Raw genomic sequence first — 25,579 nt, forward strand, 5'->3', positions numbered from 1 at the left:
GAAAGAACTGGGTTCAATTCCCAGCACCAACAAGATAGCTCATAATTGTTTGTAGCACCAATCCCAAGGGACCTTACATCGCTTCTTTCCTCTTTGGCACTAACAGGATGCAGACATACATGCAGGCAAAGCACCTATAGACAAAAAAATAAATAGAATTTTTAAAAAGGAGTGTCTATTCTAGGGGCAGAGAGACAGGCACAGCAGTTTGGTTCTCATCACCCACATGGCGGCTTACAATCATGTCCAATCTAGTTCAGGAGACCCAGTGTTTTCTGGTCTCTATGAGCACCAGGCACTCACATGGTACACATACATACACATGCAGGAAAAACACACCCATAAAATAAGAGTAAATGATTTTTTTTAAAAGGTGCTTTTTCGGGGCTGGTGAGATGGCTCAGTGGGTAAGAGCACCCGACTACTCTTCTGAAGGTCCAGAATTCAAGTCCCAGCAACCACATGGTGGCTCACAACCATCTGTAACAAGATCTGACTTCCTCTTCTGGAGTGTCTGATGACAGCTACAGTGTACTTACATATAATAAATAAATAAATATATTTTTTTGAAAAGGTGCTTTTTCGCCAGGCGTGATGGTGATGCCTTTAATCTCAGCACTTGGGAGGCAGTGGCAGGCAGATTTCTGAGTCCAGGGCCAGCCTGGTCTACAGAATGAGTTCCAGGACAGCCAGGGCTACACAGAGAAACCCTGTCTCAAAAATCAATCAATCAAACAAACAAACAAACAAATAAACAAACAAATAAATTAGGGGCTGGAGAGATGGCTCAGTGGTTAAGAGCACTGACTGCTCTTCCAGAGATCTTAAGTTCAATTCCCAGCAACCACATGGTGGCTCACAACCATATGTAATGGGATCCGATGCCCTCTTCTGGTGTGTCTGAGGACAGTGACAGTGTATTACATATACATAAAATAAATAAGTAGCCTGGCATGGTGGCAAACGCCTTTAATCTCAGTGCTTGGGAGGCAGAGGCAGACTGATTTCTGAGTTCGAGGCCAGCCTGGTCTACAATGTGAGTTCCAGGACAGCCAGGGCTATACAGAGAAACCCTGTCTCGAAAAAACAAAATAAATAAATAAGTCTTTAAAATAAAATAAAATAAATGGAGAAATGAGTCATCATCTATGAAAGGAGAGCCAGGCAGTAGTGAGGTACATCTTCATTCTTAGTACTGGGGAGGCAGAGGCAGGCAGATCTCTGCGTTCAAGGCTGGCCTGGTCTAAGAGTTTCCAGGACATTCAGTGCTACACAGAGAAACCCAGTATGGAAAGAAAAAAAGAAATTGAGGAGGGCTGGAGAGATGGCTCAGTGGTTAAGAGCACTGACTGCTCTTCCAGAGGTCCTGAGTACAATTCCCAGCAACCACATGGTGGCTCACAACCATCTGTAATGGGATCCGAAGCCCTCTTATGGTGTGTCTGAAGACAGCAACTGTGTACTTTTTTGTTTTGTTTTGTTTTGTTTTGTTTTGTTTTGTTTTGTTGAGACAGGGTTTCTCTGTGTAGCCCTAGCTGTCCTGGAACTCATTCTGTACACCAGGCTGGCCTCGAACTCAGAAATCTGCCTGTCTCTGCCTTCCAAGTGCTGGAATTAAAGGCATGCACCACCATGCCTGGCTATATTTTTATTTTTATTTATTTTTTATTATTATTATTATTTTTTTTTTTTTTGGTTTTTCGAGACAGGGTTTCTCTGTATAGCCCTGGCTCTCCTGGAACTCACTTTGTAGACCAGGCTGGCCTCAAACTCAGAAATTCGCCTGCCTCTGCCTCCCAAGTGCTGGGATCAAAGGCGTGCGCCACCACGCCCAGCTTTATTTTTATTTTTATTTATATTTATTATTATACATAAGTACACTGTAGCTGATTTCAAACACACCAGAAGAGGGCGTCAGATCTCATTATGGGTGGTTGGGAGCCACTATGTGGTTGCTGGAACTTGAACTCAGGACCTTCAGAAGAGCAGCCAGTGCTCTTACCCGCTGAGCCATCTCGCCATCCCTGGCTATATTTAAAAAAAAAAAACAAAAAAGAAATTGAAAGAAAAATGAATGTTAAAAATTGTTTTGGTATGCTGACCAGTGACTGGCAGAGTCTATCCAGTTGAAGTAACATTTATAAAGTGTATGCTACTTGGCAGATATTGTTTGAAGTATTGGGAGTGTGAAATAAAAGAGAATAAAGTCCTTTATTTCTATTGGAAGAATTTGGAAAGTAGAGGAAACTGCTTATAGGAGTCAGCGATCTTCGACAACGAAAGTCATATCGAAGAAGAGAAGGGGTGTTTCTTTACTTTGAAGATAACGCAGGGGTCATAGTAAACAATAAGGGAGAGATGGAAGGTTCTGCTATCACAGGTCCAGTGGCAAAGGAGTGTGCAGACTTGTGGCCCAGGATTGCATCCAAGGCAGGAAGCATTGCATGATTCGCCAGTGTACTTGTAAAATATATTCATTAAAAAGTCTTTGCTCAGGCTGGTGAGATGGCTCAATGGGTAAGAGCACCAGACTGCTCTTCCGAAGGTCAGAAGTTCAAATCCCAGCAACCACATGGTGGCTCACAACCACCCGTAATGAGATCTGATGCCCTCTTCTGGTGCCTGGTGCGTCTGAAGACAGCTACAGTGTACTTTACATATAATAAATAAATAAATAAATAAATAAATAAATCTTTAAAAAAAAGTCTTTGCTCTGAAAAAAAAAAAAAGCCAGCAATCTTTCAACAACAAAAGGTCACTGGGTAACCAAGAATCACCTGTAGCATTGGGAAGCTAGGTTCACCTTTATGTGTCCCAGGGCAAGGACCCAAGTCTAACTATCCTTAGGGGTCCCACTACCATCGATACGTACGGATACTTAGGACTTTAAACTGCCAATACCATTGGAAGAGACATCAGACACCAATTTTCCATTGCTGCAGGAATTCATTTTTCCTACAGGAGTCTGGCTATCCCACCAAATTCCTCTCGCTTCAGTTGCTAGCTCCTAATAAACAAGCTAGAGCAGAAAAGGCCATGCATGGAGGTACACATCCATAGTCTCAGCACTTCAGCTGAGGCAGGAAGATCACTGTGAAATCCCAGCCTTGGTCATATAGTGAGCGGAGCTCTGGCTAAGTGAGCTTAGACTCTGTCTAAGCTACAGAATGAGACTCAGTGTGAAACCAATACACAAACAAGCACACAGGCTGGCAACCATCTGCTGGGACGCTAGAGGCTGTGCCCACTCCTTACTTTAAGGGAAGCCAAAGAAGTACAGGGTACTTGCTGTTTTCTTACAATTCTGCCTCTAACCAAGACTCTGGGCCTGGGAGTCCAGGAAGAGCCATCTCATAATCACTTTCCCAAGGCAACAACAAATGTGTGCCAGAGAGGAAGAGCGTGGGATGATAAGAGGTTAGAGAAATAAGCAGGGACCCAATAATTCAGGGTTTGCAGCAGAAAATAAGGAAATGGTTTTTACCTGGGGACTAGCATGATTGGATTTGTGGGGTTTTTAAAAAGATGATTGCAGTGGCTGCTGCCGTGGACAGAGGGGAGGGAAAAGCAGAGAAAGGGAAGCAAGTCATGAGGCCGTTGGAGTTCAAACTAGAGTTCACTGTATCCGGACTAATATGCCAGGAAGAGAGAGAACGGAAAAAGTGCACGTGGACTTCACCTTAGAGATCGGTGAGCAGTGCTTGCCGATGAGGAGAGGGGAATCAGAGGCTCGGTCATCTGTCACGTTCTCTCTCTCTCTCTCTCTCTCTCTCTCTCTCTCTCTCTCTCTCTCTCTGGCTTCTCTGTATATCCCTGACTGGTCATCTGTCACGTTCTCTCTCTCTCTCTCTCTCTCTCTCTCTCTCTCTCTCTCTCTCTCTCTCTCTCTCTCTGGCTTCTCTGTATATCCCTGACTGTCCTAGAACTCACTTTGTAGACCAGGCTGGTTGGCCTCAAACTCACAGCGATCCACCTGCCTCTGCCTCTCAAGTGCTGGAATTCAAGGCGTGCGCCACCTGCGCCCAACATTCCGTTTTCATTCTTACTCTTTGACTCTGTCTCTCTTTGCTAAGTATACTGTCTTGATTACTGTAGCTTCCTAGTAAATGTTTTTCTGTGAGTTGGTCGAGCTGGGGGTGGAGTCCGGGCTGTGCACATCCTACCCGGGATACCTCCAAGCTACAGTCTCATCTACTCTGCTTTTCTTCCTTCCCATTGGCCACGTTGGAGCTAACATGATCTTCCAAAACATCAAGGAGATCACGTTTCTTCTCTGATTAAAAACTTTAATGGCCTCTGTGGCTCTAAAACCAAAACCTAAGCTTCCACTATAATTTCAAACACCTTCATGATTGAGCCCTTCCCCTCCTCCCCAGTCACTCCGAGCCCCGTACTCCTCCCTAGTCATTGCCTTCAGCAATTAGGGCATATTTATTCATGCTATAGTCTGACTCCTTTAAATTTTTTCTTTTGAATATTTTTCCTGGGATACACTTTATTAGTTTATCATTTGACTTTTTAAAAGATTACTATTTAATCTTGTTATTATTACTGTTGGGTGCTTGTGTGACTGTGCTTGTGGGGGTCAGAGGACAACTTTGTGGGCTTCTCCTTCCTTCCACTTCTTTTTTGTTTGTTTTTTGTTTTTTGTTTTTTTTGAGACAGGGTTTCTCTGTGTATCCCTGGCTGTCCTGGAACTCACTCTGTAGACCAGGCTGGCCTCGAACTCAGAAATCCGCCTGCCTCTGCCTCTGCCTCCCCAGTGCTGGGATTAAAGGTGTGGGCCATCACGCCCGGCTTCCTTCCTTCCACTTTAACTTGAGTTTCAGGGCTGAAACCCAAGGCTATGGGTAGCAATGTCTCTACCCACTGGGCCATCTCATTAGTTCTCATGTGTTTGTTTGTTTGTTTGTTTTTGAGAAGGGAGTCTCTAGATCTCCTAGGTTCAAGTGTTCCTCCACCTCAGCTGCCTGGGTCCTGGAACTAGAGATATTTGTTCTTTCTGTCTTTCTTTTTCTTTCTTTCTTTCTTTCTTTCTTTCTTCCTTCCTTTCTTCCTTCCTTTCTTTCTTTCTTTCTTTCTTTCTTTCTTTCTTTCTTTCTTTCTTTCTTTCTTTCTTCCTTCCTTCCTTCCTTCCTCTCTCTCTCTCTCTCTTTCTTTCTTTCAAGATTTATTTTTATTATTATACATAAGTACACTGTAGCTATCTTCAGACACCAGAAGAGGGCGTCAGATCTCATTACAGATGGTTGTGAGCCACCATGTGGTTGCTGGGACTTGAACTCAGGACCTTAGGGAGAACAGTCAGTGCTCTTACCCGCTGAGCCATCTCGCCAGCCCCATTTTTTTCTTTCTTTCTTTATTCATTTCTGAGTCAGCATTTCCTGTATCCCAGGGGGACACACATGTAGTAAAGGTGACTTTAAACTTCTAAGTTTAAGGCCCTCCTGGGGCAGCAGAGATGGCTCAGTGGTTAAAAGCACAGGCTGCTCTTGCAGAGGATCTAGGTTTGATTCCCAGAACCCACAGGGCGGCTCACAACCACCTACAGCTCCAGTTCCAGGGGAATCTGACACTTTGTGGCATCGTTGGACACCAGGCATGCACGTGGGACCCATACATACAGGCAGGCAAGACACTCCTACACATCAAATAAATGAATACATCTTTAAGACGTGTGCCCCTCCTGCCTCCAGCTTTCACAAGCTTAGATTGTAGGTGTGCAGCGTCACACCCTGCTTTACGTGGTGCTGAGGACTGAATCCAGGACTTCCGGTACTCAGCCAATCCGCTGCATCCTCGGCCTGTGCAGGGTTCCTTCTCTTTCCACCTTTAGGTTTCAGCCCATATGAGTCACTCAAAGAGGCAATCCTTTAGTTCAGTGTTTTCCCAGCAGAGAATGACTCTCTTTCCCAGAGTTTTGCCAATTCTAGAAACTCTTTTTTTGTCATGGTGAAAAGGATTGTAGGTTACTGGCAGACAGAATCCAATGATGTTACTAAACATTCAACAGGGCATCCTTGTGCAAGAAAGAACTAGCCAAGAAGCCAGCAGGATCGTTCATGAGTAAAAAGGTACTTGCCACCAGACCTCATGACTTATAACTGTAAAATATACTTTCCTTGTCAAAGTTTTATTTTAAAAATTAATGTAGCCGGGCGTGGTGGCACACGCCTTTAATCCCCCACCTGGGAGGCAGAGGCAGGCAGATTTCTGAGTTCGAGGCCAGCCTGGCCTACAAAGTGAGTTCCAGGACAGCCAGGGCTATACAGAGAAACCCTGTCGCGAAAAATCAAAAAAAAAAAAAATGTAAATAAAATTCTCAACAAAGTGTTTATTTATTTTTAACAGACTTAATTCATTTGTTTTTTTCTTGTATAAAAACCCTTATGTAGCCAAGCGTGGTGGCATATGCCTTTGATCCCAGCACTCAGGAGGCAGAGGCAGGTGGATTTCTGAGTTTGAGGCCAGCCTGATCTACAAAGTGAGTTCCAGGACAGCCAGGGCTTTACAGAGAAACCCTGTCTCGAACCCCCCCCCCCCAAAAAAAAAAAAACCTTATGTAGTAGCCACAGCTGGAACCTGGGTCCTCTGAACAGAGACTCTGGTGTGGGTTTTCACAAGATGACCAGTGAGTTCCTGATAAGAGATATGGTGAACAGGGTCTCTTTTCAGAGGTCAGGGGTCAGGTAGCTATAGTTCTTGGAAGTGGCATCAAAGGTGGCCTTGACAAAGTTGCCCAGGGTGGCAGTGCAACCCCTGGCTGAAGTGTAGCAGTCATCTATACCGGTCATCATCAGTAGCTTCTTGGGCACAGGAGCAGAGACAATGCCAGTGACTCCTGGGGGCAGGGATAAAACGCACCAGTAGTCACAGCTGTCTGTCACCTTGCATGGAACAGTGTGGGGCTTGCCAATCTTGTTCCCCCAGTAGCCTCTCCACACAGAGACAATGGAAAGCTTGGCCTAGATGATGGCCCCTCGGATGCCAGTGGCAACCTCCTTGGAGCACTTAACACCAAGACCAATGTGACCATTGTAGTCCCCAATAGCAATGAAAGCCTTGAACCTGGTCTGCTGGCCAGCGCGAGTCTGCTTCTGCACTAGCTTGATTTTCGCAACTTTATCCTTTAGGGATGCACCCAGGAAAAAGTCAATAATCTCAGACTCCTTAATGGGCAGGGAGAACAGGTAGATCTCCTCCAAGGGTTTGACCTTCATGTCCTTAACCAGGCAGGCCAGGCAGCCCAGCTTGGTGACAAGGAACCACTCCTTGTCTTCAGCTTTACCTCCACAAGCCCCAAGGCCTCAACCATGACTGCGGCCCTCTAAGACCGCTGCTGAATCCTCCGTGGAAGCTGCCTTGGCCTCCTAATCCTGGGCCCTCGGGTCCTCCCGCTGTCCAAATGGCCCTCATCAGTCATTTGGTGTTTTCCGGAAGAGGAGGAGAAGGAGGAGGAGGAAGAGGAGACAGATACTTTTGGAGCATCAACTATATACCAATCAATGAACTAGATGCTGGGAATATAATAAGGAACAAGAAATGATTCTTGAGGGCCAATGAAATGGCTTAGAGGGCAGAGGAGCTTGCCACCAAGACTGCTGATCTGTATTTGATCCCCAGAGAAGGAATGGATGACTCCACAGTTGTACTTTGTTCTACACACACACCATTGAGTGGAATTGTGATCATTTGTACATGGGCACACACACAGAGTAGACAGACAGACAGACAGACAGCTAAAATATAATAAAAAGGGGAGATGGAGGATGATGAGAGTTGTCTCTTGATCTCAAAGTGCTTACAGGTTAGGATTTGGTTGGGAAGATACAGAGCCATTTCTACTTTGGAGAGCTGTAGGAAATAAAGGAGAATACAGGATCTGTGCTTCATCAGTTCTGGAGAGGGATGAGACAGAAAGACACAGGTAAACAACTACAGTTGCCAGAAAAGAAAACAGCCAAGAAGAGCGAGATCTCTGCCAGTGATGGAAATCGAGAAGACTGCTGGAAGAGGGTTTGACTTGGACCTGCAGGGAGCTAGGTGAGGACTGGGTAAAGTGCCGGGAGGACTTAGAGACAAGGGGAGAGGGCATTTGAGACAGAGAGAACTGCAAGAGCCAAGCACAGAGTGTGTGTGCCAGGAACACACAGACTTGCTTGGCTAAGGCACAGCAGGCCAGTGAGAGCCTAGACTGGGTCCAAAGTGGGTCAGTTGAATAAGAATACCCATGACCCAAATTGTGCCCATATTTCCTATAATTTACCGCAGTGCTCCCAGGTGCACCCAGGGAAGGAGAAGTTTTGAAAGATTTGGTGACTTAGCAAATTGTTAGCAAGCCAGTATTGCTTTGAGTATCAGGACTGGCTTACTATATCTCTCAGAAATGCCTGAAGAAGGACAGAGATCCCGATACACAATGGAACATGTCCTTCCTCATTCTATAAACAATATGTTGCTAAATTTTATTTTCAGAGAAAAAAAAATATCTCAGAAATGAGTTCTTTCCTTTTGCTCCCAGGTATAGAAGAAATGAGTGGACACCAAAAGAGAGGGGGCGGGGAAGAGGGCAAGAGCAGCGAACGGGGAGACTGCTCACTTTGTCTGAGGAACAAAACTTTGCTGAAGAATTCATTTGCAAAATCTCCAGTTGCCATAGCAGTTGGTCACTGCCTTTTCCACTGCCCCTCCTTTAGAAGAAGTCTTTTCCTACACAGACATCATCTTTGGCGTTGATCTTGAAGGAGAGTAGAACTGTTCCTTTTCCCTTCTTTTCCCTTTTCCTTTTCTTCCATCCAAATCCAGCTGCACCTCTGGGAAGACCGTGGTGGCAGCAATTTCAGAAGCAGGACCTTAGGATCAGAGGAGCAGCTTCAAGCTGGATCTCGGTTTAAAAGCTCAGTTTCTGCCTCCGGAGGCATCCTGGCACTTACTTAAGTGAGGACGATAGAGGTTAAGAGAGGTGTAAGTGGCTTAAATATAACATGGACATTGGCTTGCAGATTATAAACAGTGTACTCAAAATCCTCTGAAACTCAGGGAGAGACGTGGCCCTATCAGGATGGAGCAATAATGATTAGAGCATCAGACTCCCCAGTGCCACCTCTCCCTCTCAACATCCCTAAGAGGTGACACAGCCAGTGTTTGCCGAGCATGTACTTTATGCCAGTTGCTGTTCAGACTCTGCATTCCCACCTAAGCTGTCACAGCCAAAACTGAAAAGCTGGGCACAGGGTTCACTAACTGAACACAGGACGTGTGCCAGAGCACTGTGCTGAGAACGTGACGAGCATTTCCCAGGATAAGTGTCTCTGTTTTATTGGGGAGACGGAGGGGATAAATGGGTTGCTCAAATCTACAGCCCCAGGAGCAGGGCTCAAGGCAAGGCTTTTGTACTCCATAGCTCATGAGCTTCAGTGCTCCAGATATGGTAACGGAAGACTGGTTCAAGGTGTCAGAGCCAGCAGCCACAGACTGGCATCTCAATAGAGGTCTGTCTAATACAAGAACTGAAGTGCTGACATTTTGTAACAATGAAAGTAAAGAAAGACAATTTGTTACTCCTTTTGGGTAGCCCTGGCTGTCTTGAAGCTTGCTCTGTAGACCAAGCTGGCCTTGAATTTTCTGTAATCCTCCAGCCTCTGCCTCACCCTCTGCTGAGATCACAGCCATGCATGTATGTACTGCTATGCCCTGCCTTTAAAGACACCTATAGCCAATAGCTGGGCAGAAGAGAGATAGGCAGGGTCTAGCACACACAAGGTTCTGAATTCAAACTGGAGCAGCACCTCTCCTCTCCCCCAATATAAGGCTTAGCTTGGCCGGGCATGGTGGTGCACGCCTTTAATCCCAGCACTTGGGAGGCAGAGGCAGGAGGATTTCTGAGTTGGAGGCCAGCCTGGTCTACAAAGTGAGTTCCAGGACAGCCAGGGCTATACAGAGAAACCCTGTCTTGAAAAAACAAATTAAAAAAAAAAAAAAGACTTAGCTTGAGCTACTATAACTAAACACCTTACCATTGGGTAATTAATTATATTTATTTACTTACTTTCTTATTATTTATTTATTTATTTATTTATCTATTGGTTGATTGATTGGTAGATTTGGTTTTAGAGAGATGGTTTCTGTGTAGCCCTGGCTATCCTCAAACTAGCTCTGTAGACTAGGCTAGCCTTGAACTCAGAAATTCACCTGCCTCTGCCTCCCGAGTGCTGGGATTAAAGACATGCACTACCTTTAAAGACAGAAATTCCATTTATGAAAGGCTCCACCCTCAAAAACATAGGAATCTCCCTAAGGCTCCACCTCTCAATGACTCTAGGCATTAGGCTTCAGTGCAAGAATTTAGGAAGATGTATGGATTCAGGCTATTTAGATACAGAGTCTTTAGTTCCTAGATCACCTGGAAACAGAACTGCTTACAGCATTCTTATAGTGGCCATGTGTTTCTAAACTGAAATCTCTGGGAACAATACTATCAGAGACACTGAGGAGAAGCACCGTATTTCTAGGATGGATTTTGGGAAGTACAGTACACTTAGGACATCTTATTGTGTCAAATAAACAAACAAACACACAAACAAATAAATAACTAAGAAAGGTAGTATTCAAGAAACAACAGGAACCCAGTGGTAGTGACACACACCTTTAATTCCAGCACTTGGGAAGCTAGAGCCGGCACATCTCTGAGTTTGAGGCCAGCCTGGTCTACAGAGTGAGTTCCTGAACAGCCAGAGAAATCCTGTCTTGAAAAACCAAAAAAAAAAAAAAAAAAAAAAAAAAAAGAAAAAAGAAAAAGAAAAGAAATGATAGGAATATATTAAAAAGGCCACAGAAGCCAGATGGAAGGACTTAAATCTGGGCAATTAGCACATCAAAGTAAATAATTATAGGGCTGGGAGATGGTTCAGTGGCTAAAGTTCTTGCCATGTAAGCATAAAGACCTGAGTTCAGGGCCAGGCAGTGGCCTGTAATCCCAGTACTTGGGAGGCAGAGGCAGGCAGATTTCTGAGTTTAAGGCCAGCCTGGGCTACAGAGTGAGTTCCAGGACAGCCAGGGATACACAGAGAAACCCAGTCTCAACACTCCCCTCCCCCTCCAAAAAGAAAGACCTGAGTTCAGATCCCCAGAGCCCATGTTACTTTACCTCTTACTGTGATAAAAAAACAAACAAACAAACAAACAAACAAAAAACAAAAAAACAAGGACCAAAAATACCAAGAGAAGCAACAGCAACTTAAGGGCCTAAGAGATGGCTCAGCAGCTAAGAGCACACACTGCTCTTGTCCAGGATCCAAATTTGTTTCCTTTTTTTTCTTTTCTTTTCTTTTTTTTTTCTAATATATTTTACTCAGAACGTAAACACAGATAGAAAGTCTTAATTACTCTAGAGCTATCAATACAAAGAGTTCCAGGGACTTCATGATACTGAGTTTCGAGGAAGAAAGAATGGGCACTAAAGCCCCCAAGCTATCCAAGGCCAGGTGATGACCTCGTCTCCATGAGTCACGTGCACCGTGCGCATCATTTAGGAATTCCAAGTTCGTTTTCTAGAGCTCATGTGGAACTGCTTACAATCATCTGTAACACTGGATCAGAGGATCCAATGCCCTCTTTAAGCACCCAGACATACACTCACAGAGACACATAAATTTTCTATATAAATAAAACATGTTTTTAAAAGAAAATTAAGGGGGGAAAGGTTTTGTTTTGACTCACTATTTTAGAGCCTGGGGTACATAGCTTGGAACAAGAAACCCCATCTCAAAGAAGGTAGAAGGACCAACACCTGAGGTTATCCTCTGAGCTCTGTGAGTGTGCTGTGGTGCTGTGGTGCTGTGGTGTGCTGTAGCATGCTGTAGTGTGCTATGGTGTGTTGTAGTGTGTTGTGTTATACTGTGATGTGCTATAGTGTGCTGTAGTGTGTTGTGGTGTGCTGTGATATGTTGTGCTGTGCTGTAGTGTGTTGTGTTATACTGTGATGTGCTATAGTGTGCTGTAGTGTTTTGTGGTGTGCTGTGTTGCGGTGTGCTGTGCTGTGGTATGCTGTAGTGTGTTGTGTTGTGCTGTGATGTGCTGTGCTGTAGTGTGTTGTGGTATGCTATGGTATGTTGTGCTGTGCTGTAGTGTGCTGTGCTGTGCTGTGCTGTGCTGTGCTGGTCTGTGCTGTGCTGGTCTGTGCTGTGCTGTGCTGTAGTGTGCTATGCTGTGCTGTGCTGTGCTGTGCTGTAATGTGCTGTGCTGTAATGTGCTGTGTGTGCTGTGCTGTAGTGTGCTGTGCTGTGCTGTGCTGTAATGTGCTGTGCTGTGCTGTGCTGTGCTGTGCTGTGCTGTGCTGTAGTGTGCTGTGCTGTGCTGTGCTGTAATGTGCTGTGCTGTGCTGTGCTGTCCTGTGCTGTGCTGTGCTGTGCTGTGCTGTAGTGTGCTGTGCTGTGTGTGCTGTGTGTGCTGTGCTGTGTGTGCTGTGCTGTGTTGTGCTGTGCTGTGTGTGCTGTGCTGTGCTGTAGTGTGCTGTGCTGTGCTGTGCTGTGCTGTGCTGTAGTGTGCTATGCTGTGCTGTGCTATGCTGTAGTGTGCTATGCTGTGCTGTGCTGTGTTGTGCTGTGTGTGCTGTGCTGTGTGTGCTATGCTGTGCTGTGCTGTGCTGTGCTGTGCTGTAGTGTGCTGTGCTGTGCTGTGCTGTGCTGTGCTGTGCTGTAGTGTGCTGTGTGTGCTGTGCTGTGCTGTGCTGTAGTGTGCTGTGCTGTGCTGTGCTGTGCTGTGCTGTGCTGTAGTGTGCTGTGCTGTAGTGTGCTGTGTGTGCTGTGCTGTGTTGTGCTGTGCTGTGCTGTGCTGTGCTGTGCTGACACCTGTTTGTGCCTTCACTTAAGATTATAAAATTATAATAATGCATACTATAAAACAGAAATCCACAAGTCTGTAAAAATAAATCAATAAGCAAATGGGAAGTTGAAAAGACGTTTTTAATTATATGTGTATAAGTGTTTTGTTTGTATGTATATGGCACCAAAGGTGTGCCTGCAGAGGCTGGAGGACATCGGATCGCCTGAAAACCAAGTTATGTGTGGTTTGTGAGCCGCCATGTGTGTGTGCTCTTAACCACTGAGCCATGTCTCAAGCCCCAGGTTTCTGTTTGGTTGGTTGGTTGGTTGTTGTTTTGTTTTGTTTTTTAATAGTGCTAGAGGTAAACTTATGCCTTCACACAGACTAAACAAGTACTCTAGTACCCAGCCACATCTCGAGCTCTAAACAACCAGCTTCTTCTTTTTTTTTTTTTAAGATTTATTTATTTATTCTATGTAAGAACACTGTAGCTGTCTTCAGACACTCCAGAAGAGGGAGTCAGATCTCATTAAGGATGGTTGTGAGCCACCATGTGGTTGCTGGGATTTGAACTCTGGACCTTCTGAAGAGCAGTCGGGTGCTCTTACCCACTGAGCCATCTCACCAGCCCCCCAAAAAACAGCTTCTTTACAGTAAAATATGAATAAATAAATGCAGATAGAATTCCAAGATTTGAAAATCACCATTTGGAAACCATTATAGAAGTAGCTACATCGGCCAAGAAACATCACTAAGACCAGAAGCTGAGAACTGGATAAAGAACAGGCTATTTACATAGTTTTATTTTTTTTTTTTTTTTGGGTTTTTTGGTTTTTCGAGACAGGGTTTCTCTGTATAGCCCTGGCTGTCCTGGAGCTCACTTTGTAGACCAGGCTGGCCTCGAACTCAGAAATCCGCCTGCCTCTGCCTCCCGAGTGCTGGGATTAAAGGCGTGCGCCACCATGCCCGGCTTACATAGTTTTAAAGTAGCTCCCCACAAAATGCTTAATACTCACAAACTGAAAGAGGGTTAGTTTCAAAGTGAGAAGTCTGACAGAAAGTTAGCATCACCAGCTAATGGCACCAACTGAAATCCTGCATTATCTGATGAGAGAGGGTAAGAAAAGCCCATGGTAATTCTTCAGAACTGCATCAGCTGACCAACCTAAATTGAGCATTGTTCTATCCCTTTAATCTTCAAAAGCATAAGGAAAAATCGGGAGTGTAAGAGTACACCTATAATCCCAGTCCTTGGGAGTAATGGTTTAGTGGCTGCTTTTCCAGAGGACCTGGGTTCAATTTCCAGCAACCTCATGGAAGTTGACAACTGTCTATAACTCTAACGCCAGGGAATCTGACATCCTCACACAGACATACGTGTAGGCAAAACACCAAGTGCATATAAAATGCAGATAAAATGCAGATAAAATGAGAAGGAGGCAGAGGCAGAGGAAGAATGATTGCATCGACGACTTTTGCACTGGAGTGGCCATGGCGGCGGTGTGACTGCTTTCAGGGGACGCAGGGCAAGTTGCCCACACAACCATTGGCAACTCCAGTCCCAAGTGATCCAATGCCCTCTTCTGACCTCTCCTGGCATCAGGTGCACAACATGTTAGACGTATATGCATTCAGGCAAAACACTTATTCACAAAAAATACACATAAGCACATAAATCTAAAAATAAATAAGAATTAAGGCACAGGTAAATATAACAGGCTGATCTTGGGCTAACGCCTATACTTACAGACTTTACTGGATCATTAGAAAACATTTGCCTACAAAGTAGCAGGACTTAGTAACCTGTCAGCCAGTCCGCTGAGGTTTCCGGGTTTTGAGAGCCATATTTGCAGTAATGTAGGATACCCACGTTGGGAGGCATTACACTCTAGCCTACTTGTGAATAGTGGAGCACAGTGCTGTCAATCTCCTGCATCTGGTTCCGACTAGCAGACATTATTTGTAGCATATTTACAAGAAAATGGTAAAGAATGGGTGACAGAGGGGCTGGTGAGATGGCTCAGCAGGTAAGAGCACCCGACTGCTCTTCCAAAGGTCCAGAGTTCAAATCCCAGCAACCACATGGTGGCTCACAACCATCCGTAACGAGATCTAGCGCCCTCTTCTGGAGTGTCTGAAGACAGCTACAGTGTACTTACATAGAATAAATAAATCTTAAAAAAAAAAAAATTTAAAAAAAAAAAAAAAAAAAAAAAAAGAATGGGTGACAGATTATGAACATTGTTAGTAATCAATGCCTGTTATGTAAATAAGTACTAAGGCCTGGGCAGTATATTTTCTGATCATGGCCTGTCGGCATGACAATATCAAACAATCACTAATAAACAACATGGTAGAAACCCTGCCAACTCCTTACCTTTTTTCGCTCCTCCCATTCTTTCTTCCTATCAGAATCCCAGTTTTATTGAGACGTGGCTCCCTTGAGATGCTGCCTAGGTTTGTTGCTCCAAGCCAGTCATGGTTCAGGCATGAGCATTTTCTGTGAGTCTGGTTCAGGCATGTTGGCTGGGGTAAGGTAGAATTTGGAGAAAGATTGTCCCTGCTCCAATATGACGTCCACAGGTAAAATGACTCCTGTTAGGTGTGATGGTTGACCAAGCTAGCTCAGTCAGCCAAACTGGGTCTCAAGGGAGGGAGTGAGCACTGAAAAGAAAAACACAATTAGACAACATTATAAGATAACTCCAGCCAGTGCTGAGGCTGAAGTGGGTTTATTTTTCCAGTCTGTTTTGGTTTGGTTTGGTTTGGTTTTGGTTTTTTGAGACAGGGTTTCTCTGTATAGCCCTGGCTGTCCTGGAATTCACTCTGTAGACCAGCCTGGCCTCGAACTCAGAAATCTGCCTTCCTCTGCCTCCCGAGTGCTGGGATTAAAGGCGTGTGCCACCAGGCGCCCACATTCCAGTCTACTTTTTTTTTTTTTTTTTTTTTTTTGGTTTTTGAGACAGGGTTTCTCTGTGTAGCCCTGGCTGTCCTGGAACTTGCTCTGTAGACCAGGCTGGCCTTGAACTCAGAAATCTGCCTGCCTCTGCCTCCCAAGTGCTGGGATTAAAGGCGTGCACCACCACGCCCAGCTCCAGTCTACTTTTATATCATTCTAGGTACATACAAAGAATATGGTAAGTCCTAAGGTATAAACAAAGTAACCAAGGAACAAACAAAGCATAAACAAAGGTCCCATGATTACTGTATTCAGAGACTTAACAAGACCCATCAAGATACAAAGAACAGCTGGGCGCCGGTGGCACACTCCTTTAATCCCAGCATTTGGGAGGCAGAGACAGGTGGATTTCTGAGTTCAAGGCCAGCCTGGTCTACAGAGTGAGTTCCAGGACAGCCAGGGCTACACTGAGTAATCCTGCCTCAAAAAAAGAAAAAAACAAAAAACAAAAAACAAAAAAACAACAACAACAAAACAAAAACAAAGAGTAAAAATAAAATAAAAAAGAAAGAAAAAAGAGATACAAAGAACACATTCCTCAGCTGTATTCATCTTGAGCCTACTTCCTAGTCCTAGACCAATGTCAAATTCCTGCCAAATTCCTAGAAGGCAGCCCCAAAAGCTCTTCACAGATGGTGTCTCCTTGTGATATTCCTAGGCTGCTTACAGGAGCTGGGCCAGGGGGTGAATGCAGACATACTACAGATAACAGATAGAAAGACAGACAATGGATGGAGCCTGTTCCTGACAATCTCATTTTCTGCTGCATCTACAAACACAGTAACCACCCTCCTCCTACCTGTAGGTAATTCTCATTACTCACAGAGTCTGTATTTGCAAATTCCCCTAGTGCTTACACGTACTTGCAATTGTAAGATCAATACCTGCAGGCCTTTTGCATTTGCTCACTGTTACATGCACCCGCTCAGCAGTGTGTCTAGCACTGGGCATGGAGGTGGGGGATTAGGGTTGTCTAGAGTGGGGATGAGGGTGAGACTCACCCTGGATACAATATCCTTTGACTCTAGTTATCTAGGTACCATGTAGTTCAATGCAGAAGTATATTTAAGCAAAAGCCATAAAGATCTAGACACTTAGGCCAGGCGTGGTGGTGCACACCTTTAATCCCAGCACTCAGCCAGGCGTGGTTGTGCACGCCTTTAATCCCACCACTCGGGAGGCAGAGGCAGGCGAATTTCTGAGTTCGAGGCCAGCCTGGTCTACAAAGTGAGTTCCAGGACAGCTAGGGCTACACAGAGAAACCCTGTCTCGAAAAACCAAAAAAAAAAAAAAAAAAAAGATATAATCCCAGGACTCGGGAGGCAGAGGCAGGCGGATTTCTGAGTTCGAAGCCAGCCTGGTCTACAAAATGAGTTCCAGGACAGCTAGGGCTACACAGAGAAACCCTGTCTCAAAAAAAAAAAAAAAAAAAAGATCTAGACACTTCACAACAAAATTCTCAGGCTGAGCTATTGGATTCCCCTTGAGAAAGCTTCAAATAGACCATTTCTTTGCAAATAACAGTTTACTTTCACAAAAATAGATGACCTAGCTCATGATCATAATTAGCCTTCTGGAACTGAATGATAAGCCAGTGGCTCTCATTTTCTTCCCTTCCCTGATGCTGTGGACTTCCCACTGTTCCTCAGAACACACATTTTACTGGTAGGTATGTCATGTTTTGTTAATTATCTACATACATGTTATGTCACATCATTAAAAGGGCAAGTATTTTGTAGATGAAATAGAATGATTTTGTGTGTGCGTGGGTGTGTGTGTGTTTGAGAGAGAGAGAGAGAGACAGGGTTTCTCTGTGTAGCTCTGGCTGTCCTCAAACTCTCTCTGTAAACCAGGTTGATCTCAAACCTCAAAGTCATGGGTGCTGGGACTAAAAGTGTGAGACACTGCTGCCTGGCAGAATGAAGCTTTTTGTTGTTGTTGTTGTTTTGTTTTGGTTTGGTTTTTTGTTTTTTCTTTTTTAAAGAATTTATTTATCTCATATATGTGAATACACTGTCACTGTCTTCAGACACACCAGAAGAGGGCATCGGATCCCATTATAGATGGTTGTGAGCCACCATGTGGTTGCTGGGAATTGAACTCAGGACCTCTGGAACAGTAGTCAGTACTCTTAACCACTGAGCCATGTCTCCAGCCTGGTTTTTTGGTTTCTCTGTATAGCCCTGGCTGTCCTGGAACTCACTCTGTAGACCAGGCTGGCCTCGAACTCAGAAATCTGCCTGCCTCTGCCTCCTGAGTGCTGGCATTAAAGGCGTGCACCACCACGCCTGACAGGAAGTTTTACAAAAGGTTTAAGAAGCAAATCCATTCTCTCTTTCTCTCTCTCTGAGTGTGTGTGTGTGTGTGTGTGTGTGTGTGTGTGTGTGTAGGGTCTTGCACATGCTAGACAGTGCCCTATTATTAAGCTAACATTCTCAGCCTGTTCCTCTAATTTTATTTATTTATTTATTTATTTATTTTCAAGACAAGATCTCATATTTCAGGGCCCAGAAAGACCTTGAACTCCTGATCTTCCTGCTTCCATCTCCCAAGTGCTGGGGTTAGTCACTCTGGGCACCTTTCCCCTAATTTTTACCTGTTGGGGTTCCAGTTTACAACATTTAACCACAGAGAGAGGAGGGGAGGAGGAGAGAGATATCATTGTGATGGCTATTCTTGGTTGTCAGCTTAATAGATCTAGAATTAACCTAAGTGTTTAAGTACACTTGTGGGAATGTAGGGATGTTTCTGGGTTTTTTTTTTTTCTGTAAATTTTGATCTCATAGCCGGGTGTGGTGGCGCACGCCTTTAATTCCAGCACTTGGGAGGCAGAGGCAGGCGGATTTCTGAGTTCAAGGCCAGCCTGGTCTACAAAGTGAGTTCCAGGACAGCCAGGGCTATACAGAGAAACCCTGTCTCGAAAAACAAAAAACAAAAGACAAAAAAAATTTGATCTCATTCTCTCTCTTTCTCCCTCTCTCTCTCCCTATGTGTGAATTGATTGTTAAAAGATTTATTTATTCATTTTATGTTTGTGACCTTCAGACACACCAGAAGAGGGCATCAGATCTCATTACAGATGGTTGTGAGCTACCATGTGGTTGGTGGTTGCTGGGAATTGAACTCAGAACCTCTGAAAGAGCAGCCAGTGCTCTTAACCACTGAGCCATCTTTCCGGATCCAGGGGTGTTTTTCCTAATTAAATCATTTGAAATGGGAAAACCCACTTTTATTTATTTTTTATTTTATAGGAACTCATAGCTGAAAGATAAACTTTTAAAAAATTTTATTTATTTATTTTATATATGTGAGTACACTGTTGTTGTCTTCAGACACACCAGAAGAGGGCATCAGATCCCATTGCAGATGGTTAAAAGCCACCATGTGGTTACTGGGAATTGAGCTCAGAACCTCTGGAAGAGCAGTCAGATGGCTCTTAACCCTGAGCCATCATCTCTCCAGTCCCCAAGACTGAATTTTTTTTAATGATTTATTTTTATTTTATGTGCGTTGGTGTTTTATCTGCATGCATATCTGGGTGAGGGTGTTGGATCCTAGAGAACTGAAGTGACAGACAGTTGTGAACTGCCATGTGGGTGTTGGGAATTGAATCCAGGTCCTCTGGAAGAGCAGCCAGTGCTCTGAACACCTGGCCCATCTCCCTGGTCCCAGGGTAGATCCACTTCTTTTTTAAACTTTTTATTGGCTCCTTATAAACTTCATATCTTGCACCCAATTCCATTCATTTCCTTTCCCCTTGTACCCACCCTCCACCATTGCAACCTCCTCCCCAACAGAGAAAAAAAATATCTTGTGGAAGCTGTAGTATGTATGCCTCCCAAATTATACCCTTTTGTTCACACTTCTTTGCTTGCAACTGTTCATTGCAATGACTTCTTGGTGTGATATGAGGCCTCTGGCTTCTGCTACTCTCTCAATACTGGAACCTGATTGGGATTCCTCTCAGATATCCTGTTGTTGCCCTGTGTTATTGAAATCCAGTAGTTTTGGATCAGTAGGGCTATCTAGCCCTTTTATGCACTCCAGTAGTTCATTGATGGGGTAGATGTTGGGGTGGAGGTCAACTCAAGGTCCTGGGTCTGGGCCTGAGAGGCATCTGAGTTAGTCAGCCTGCTCTCCCGACCTCTTGCCCTCCAGGCCGGTTCACCAGAAACCCTGCAACTAGCAACCAGCTCTAGCCTACTGCCAAGTGAGATACTGGGCCCACTCTCCCAAGTGTTGCAGCTGGTGAGGTACATGGCCAGTTCTCCTACTCTCATGACCTCGGGGAGGGGTGCAGCTCTCCTGCTTGCCATAGGTGGCAAGGGATGAGGGAGAGGAGGTGTTATCCTACCACCTATCCCACCACCGCACAACAGACAAGAAGCAGGGCCAGCTCTCCCTTACTCACACCCTCAGGGCCAGCTCACTTGCAACCCGCAGATCTAGGACCAGCTCTACTGTGCTGCCCACTGGAGGTGCAAGGCCTGCTCTCCCAAGGGCTGCAGCAGGGGAGGAGCAGGGACAGCTCTCTTATCCTCATGACCCCAGGGCCAGGTCTCCCACCAAGCCCAGGTGAGAGGCCGGAGCCAGTTTGTACAACCCTCAGACATCAATACATCCTGGGGCAGCACCCCAAACCAGGGATGTCTGCCTGGTCTTTGGAAATAACAGATCTCTGCTGCTGCAGGACCACTGATCCAGATATGGCTCCTGGTGGCAGCTAAGGCCAGGGCCCTACCATGGTCCCAGGTGGCATCACCAGCTTCTCGCATCAGGCTGTTCCTCATTGCCCCTGAGTCTGCAGTTCTGCCTCTCTTCATTGTGTTTACATCCTTCTGCTTCTCTTTCTCTGTCATTTCTCCACTACTCCCTTGCTCCTCTTAGTGGCACCTGGCATCTCTGAGTGTCTGGGGTTGTCTTGGGAGTGATATCAGGAGTGCTTTGCTGCTCATGCATTATGGCACTGGGCAGGGGTCATCTCAGGTATGGTCTGCACTGCACCCCCAGGCCTGTAAAGCACTGGACTGGTGGTCATTTCAGGCTAGCTCCCTTTCTGACCCCAAGGCAAGGTTCATCTGTCTCGGGCTCACTCCCACTGAGAGCTGGTAGTCTTCTTCTAATCTCCAGCTTACTCCTCACCCTGGGAACCCATCTGGACCTGCGCAGCACCAGGCTGGTGGTTATCTCAGGCTCTCTTTTTTCAGGGAATGTTAGGCTACTAGTCATTCAGATGTTCACAGGTCAGAACACTGGGCAGAGACATAACCTCTCTCCTCTTTGCCACCTACTAATGCACACGTGACACAGCAGGCACACCTGCAACCCCTCTAGGGGCAGGAAGACCCACTTTTAATTTGGATCTTTAGAGGTGGGAAGATCCACCTTAAATCTGGGCTACACCTTCTGGTGGCAGCCCAAGTAAACACAATGGAAGAAGGAAGCTTGCCCTCTCTGCCTGCTTGCTCTCCTTCTCACTGGTCAGTCCACTCCTTCACTGGCATTAGAGCCTACTGCTTTGGGATTCTGACATATATTGAAGATCAGCTGAGACATCCAGCCTCATACATAGACTGAACGAACTACTGAATTCTTAGACCTTCTGTTGGTAGAAATCATTGTTGGACTAGCTGGACCACAGCCTGAAAACCATTCCAATAAATCATATATATTAATAAATCCAATAAATATATGTATATGTGTATGTGTATGTGTATGTGTATGTGTATGTGTATGTGTATGTATATGTATATGTATATGTATATGTATATGTATATGTATATGTATATGTATATGTATATGTATATGTATATGTATAACAGGGTGTTAAATACTGATTGAAGGAGAAAATGAATGAGCGAAATGTTGCTGATCACTTTTCCAGTAAAAAGTAGTTTGGGGTGGAAATAGTTGTTACTAGCTGTAATATCCTGATGGTTGGTATTGCTCACTTTTTCCTTGGGGGATTGAAGTCAGGGCCTGGTACACATTTTATCACCAAGCTGCACCCTGGTTTCTCACACAGGCTTTCAGCATCCCTACCCCTCTTAGAACCTCCTTCTCCCCCAGGGGGTGTCTGTTAAATGCCTTCCATCTTGCAGTACCAAATTAGAAGATTAATTTTGAAAGAACACAACATGTACTAAGACTGAATTTACAGGGTTTCAGGTTTTGGAGTTCTTGCTGAAATAAAGTTGATTTCATACTATTTTGGAGTAACTCCAAGCATTCACTATTCACTGTGAATAATTCAATATTATCCTGGAGGAACTCCAAGGCATTCACTATTCAAAGGAAAAAGACATTTGTTTTGTTTAGCTAAAACTGGACTCGAGCTATATGAGATACTGCTGCTTTTGTAGATAGTTTTGTGCACTTTGGGAATCCAAGAATGAGCATAGCATTGGAATATTTAGATTCTTTCTGGTTTTGCTGTAAACCTTGTTATTACATATTTTATGGAATGACTTGTTTTCTGACAAACTTTTTATGTAGCAGACTCACTGTAACCCGCTCTACCTTCCTGAGCGCTGAGATTTCAGACCTGCACGACCATACCAAGCACTGACATCTTTTTCTAACTATAAAAACTATAAAAGTAAACATGCTTGCTGTAGAAATTATGGAGAACATAGGAAATATGAAGGAGATACAAGAAGGTATAAAGAAAACAAACAAACAAACAAACAAAAACTTAAAAGTTCCACCACCCAGAGTTAGACACTCCTAGAACCTTGAACTTCTGTTGTTATTTATTTTTGTTCTTATTTCTTATTGAGGCAAGGTCGCATTTTGTAACCCAGGGTGGCTTCCAACTCCCAGTTACAGTCTTCCTGCCTCTCTCTGCCAAGGGCTGGCCTTACAGCCCAGCTCCACTTCTCAGGCCCATTCCTAACACTTTGATTTCGTTTCTCTCAGCCTTGTTTCTGTATGTGTGCAGTAGGTACACGTTTTTATAAGTTACATGCACACATATGTGCCCTTAGCATCCATATCGTATGGCAGGCACCTTAATTTATTCTTTATCTCCCCATCACACCTCGTGTAATTCTATGGATATAGTTGTGTAAGATGAGGTCATCATTTTCCATTGACAACTGAGTACCCTGAGGCTGAGTATAATGTATTTGCCAAAGCTGTATAATTGGTGAATGTTAGATGTAGGGTGCACATGTAGCTTTACTTCTAAACTCCCTCATGTCAAGTATTGTAGTATTGTGTTATACGGGTACACTCTCTAATATATGTATATGTATATACACACATATATAATTTATTTATTTTAATATTTTCTTATTTATACTGTAGCTGTCTTCAGACACACACCAGAAAAAGGCATCCGATCTCATTACAGATGGTTGTGAGCCACCATGTGGTTGCTGGGAATTGAACTCAGGACCTTTGGAAGAGCAGTCAGTGCTCTTAACCACTGAGCCATCTCTCCAGCCTCTTATTTATTTATTTTTAATGTACATTTGGTGTTTGGCCTACATGCATGTCTGTGTGAGGGTGTTGTATCCTCTGGATCTGGAGTTGCAGACAGTTGTGAGCTGCCACGTGAGTGTTGGGAATTGAACCAGGCTGGCCTCAAACTCCTGAGAGATCTGCCTGCCTCTGCCTTCCCAGTGCTGGGATTACAGGCGTGCACCACACTACCCAGTTTAATTTTTTTATTTTTATTTTGGGAGGGGGGATGGTCTCATGTAGCCCTGAACTCATGAACCTCCTCTACCTCTCAAATATTGGTTTTCACAGAGTTGCAGAAGAGTTCTGTGGTCAGCTGGCAGAATTCCATTCCTTGGAGAGAATCCAATCTTTATTTTTTTTAACTCTTTCCTTGTTTATACTCTTGAAGGTGATTTTCTTTATCTGTGATGTATTTTTAAAATGTCGCTTGGTTGCCCCCAATGGAGGAGCTAGAGAAAGTACCCAAGGAGCTGAAGGGGTCTGCAACCCTATAGGTGGAACAACAATATGAACTAACCAATACCCCCCAGAGCTCCTGTCTCTAGCTGCATATGTAGCAGAAGATGGCCTAGTTGGCCATCATTGGGAAGGGAGGCCCCTTGGTCTTGCAAACTTTATATGCCCCAGTACAGGGGAACACCAGGGCTAAGAAGTGGGAGTGGGTGGGTAGGGGAGCAGGGAAAGGGTGGGGGGGGGTATAGGAAACTTTCAAGATAGCATTTGAAATGTAAATGAAGAACATATCTAATAAAAAATTGAAAAAAAGTCACTTGGTTAAGTCTGAATGTTGATTTATTTTTATTCACTAATCAGCAGACATGTCTTAGGAATAGTATTGATTATTGCTACTACGTTCATGCTGTCTTCTGATGTGCCTATTCCATTCATTCAATAGCTATCATTGGGCAATGGCTCTGAACCAGGTACTATATTGGATACTGGAGTTACATAATTAGGGAATAAAAATGCTTATATTTTTTTCCCTGATGATATGTTCTTTTGTTTTGTTTTTGTTTTTGTTTTTGTTTTTGTTTTTGTTTTTTTCAGACAGGGTTTCTCTGTGTAGTCCTGGTTGTCCTAGAACTCACTCTGTAGACCAGGCTAGCCTTGAACTCAGAAATCCGTCTGCCTATGCCTCTGCCTCCCAAGTGCTGGGATTAAAGGCGTGCACCACCACGCCTGGCTAAGGATAGGTTCTTAATCTGTTTTTCACATCAACCATATGTTTATTCTGATTTTTCAAAGGAATCTTAGTCTTAAAAACTATAGCACCTGTTGATGCCCCAAGATTTTTCTCCATTTGTTTATCTTAACATCAAGAGACAGATCTGCATAAATACTAAAATAGAAATTACATTGGGTCTGCTGAGGGGGTGGTATTGCATACCTTTACTCCCAACACTGGGGAGGCAGAGGTAGGCAGGCAGATCTCTATGAGATCAAGGGTACTCTGGTCTAGAGAGTGAGTTTCAGGACAGCCAGGACTACACAGAGAAACCATGTCTTGAAAAACAAAAACAAAACAAAACAAAAATTGTGGGGGGTCAATTAGGTGTTGGACTGAAGGAGGGGCAGAACCCTACTTCCCTCTGTCCCCACCCTGCCTTCTGTCCTGACTAAAACGTTGTTTGTATGACCCTATCAAGATGGTAATATTTTTTCAAAGAAAAAAACATAGACCCTGTATTTGCATGTGTGCCCACGTGCACATACAAGAATGAGATCAGATGAAGACATACAGGTGACAGATCTTTCCTTCCACCCGTGTTTCTCAGGGATTGAACTCTGGCTGTTTCAGGTTTGGCACAAGCGTCCTTACTCACCAGCTGAGCCATCTTGCTGGCCCAAGATGCCGAAATATATTATAGAAGTGGAATCTTGACCCAATCCCTCCTTCCAACTGGGCCCTTCTACATTCTAGCAGAAATTCCTCAAACTCTCTGGCATATGAGAGGTTTTCCCTCTATTTTTAGTCCTTTGATCATTTCAATGTGAACTTAGGAATGAGTCAGTTTAGAAGCCTGTCCCACAAAGACTTCTTATTTTAAAAACTACATACTAACATTTTTTCCTATGGTAAGAAGGTTAGAAAAAAGTGTTCCAGACTCATAATTATATGTAGTTTTATGTTTTTTCAGAAAAGGTCTCAAATCTCTTGGGAAGCTTCATACCGTAATGAGAGTGGGAAGAGGGGAGTGTGATGGTGATATGTAATTTTACTGTGGCTTGAAACAAACCATTTAAACTTTATGTTCTATAATCTCAGATCTTATTATGTCATTGTGTGGCAGAGAAATGGGTGTGTGTGTGTGTGTCTCTCTCTCTCTCTGT

The 25,579-nt window shown here is 44.3% G+C and overlaps 1 non-coding gene and 1 pseudogene across 1 annotated transcript; both read right to left on the bottom strand.

Moving 5' to 3' along the window:
- On the bottom strand, positions 6,551-7,464 carry Gm12733 (predicted gene 12733; annotated as a pseudogene).
- Gm23132 lies at positions 20,991-21,122 on the bottom strand. Its single transcript, XR_003949929.1, has one exon. It is a non-coding gene; the product is annotated as a small nucleolar RNA SNORA17 (small nucleolar RNA).
- Between the last annotated feature and the right edge of the window lie 4,457 nt (positions 21,123-25,579).

This window comes from Mus musculus, chromosome 11, assembly GCF_000001635.26.
Source record: "Mus musculus strain C57BL/6J chromosome 11, GRCm38.p6 C57BL/6J".
Taxonomy (NCBI): Eukaryota; Metazoa; Chordata; class Mammalia; order Rodentia; family Muridae; genus Mus; species Mus musculus.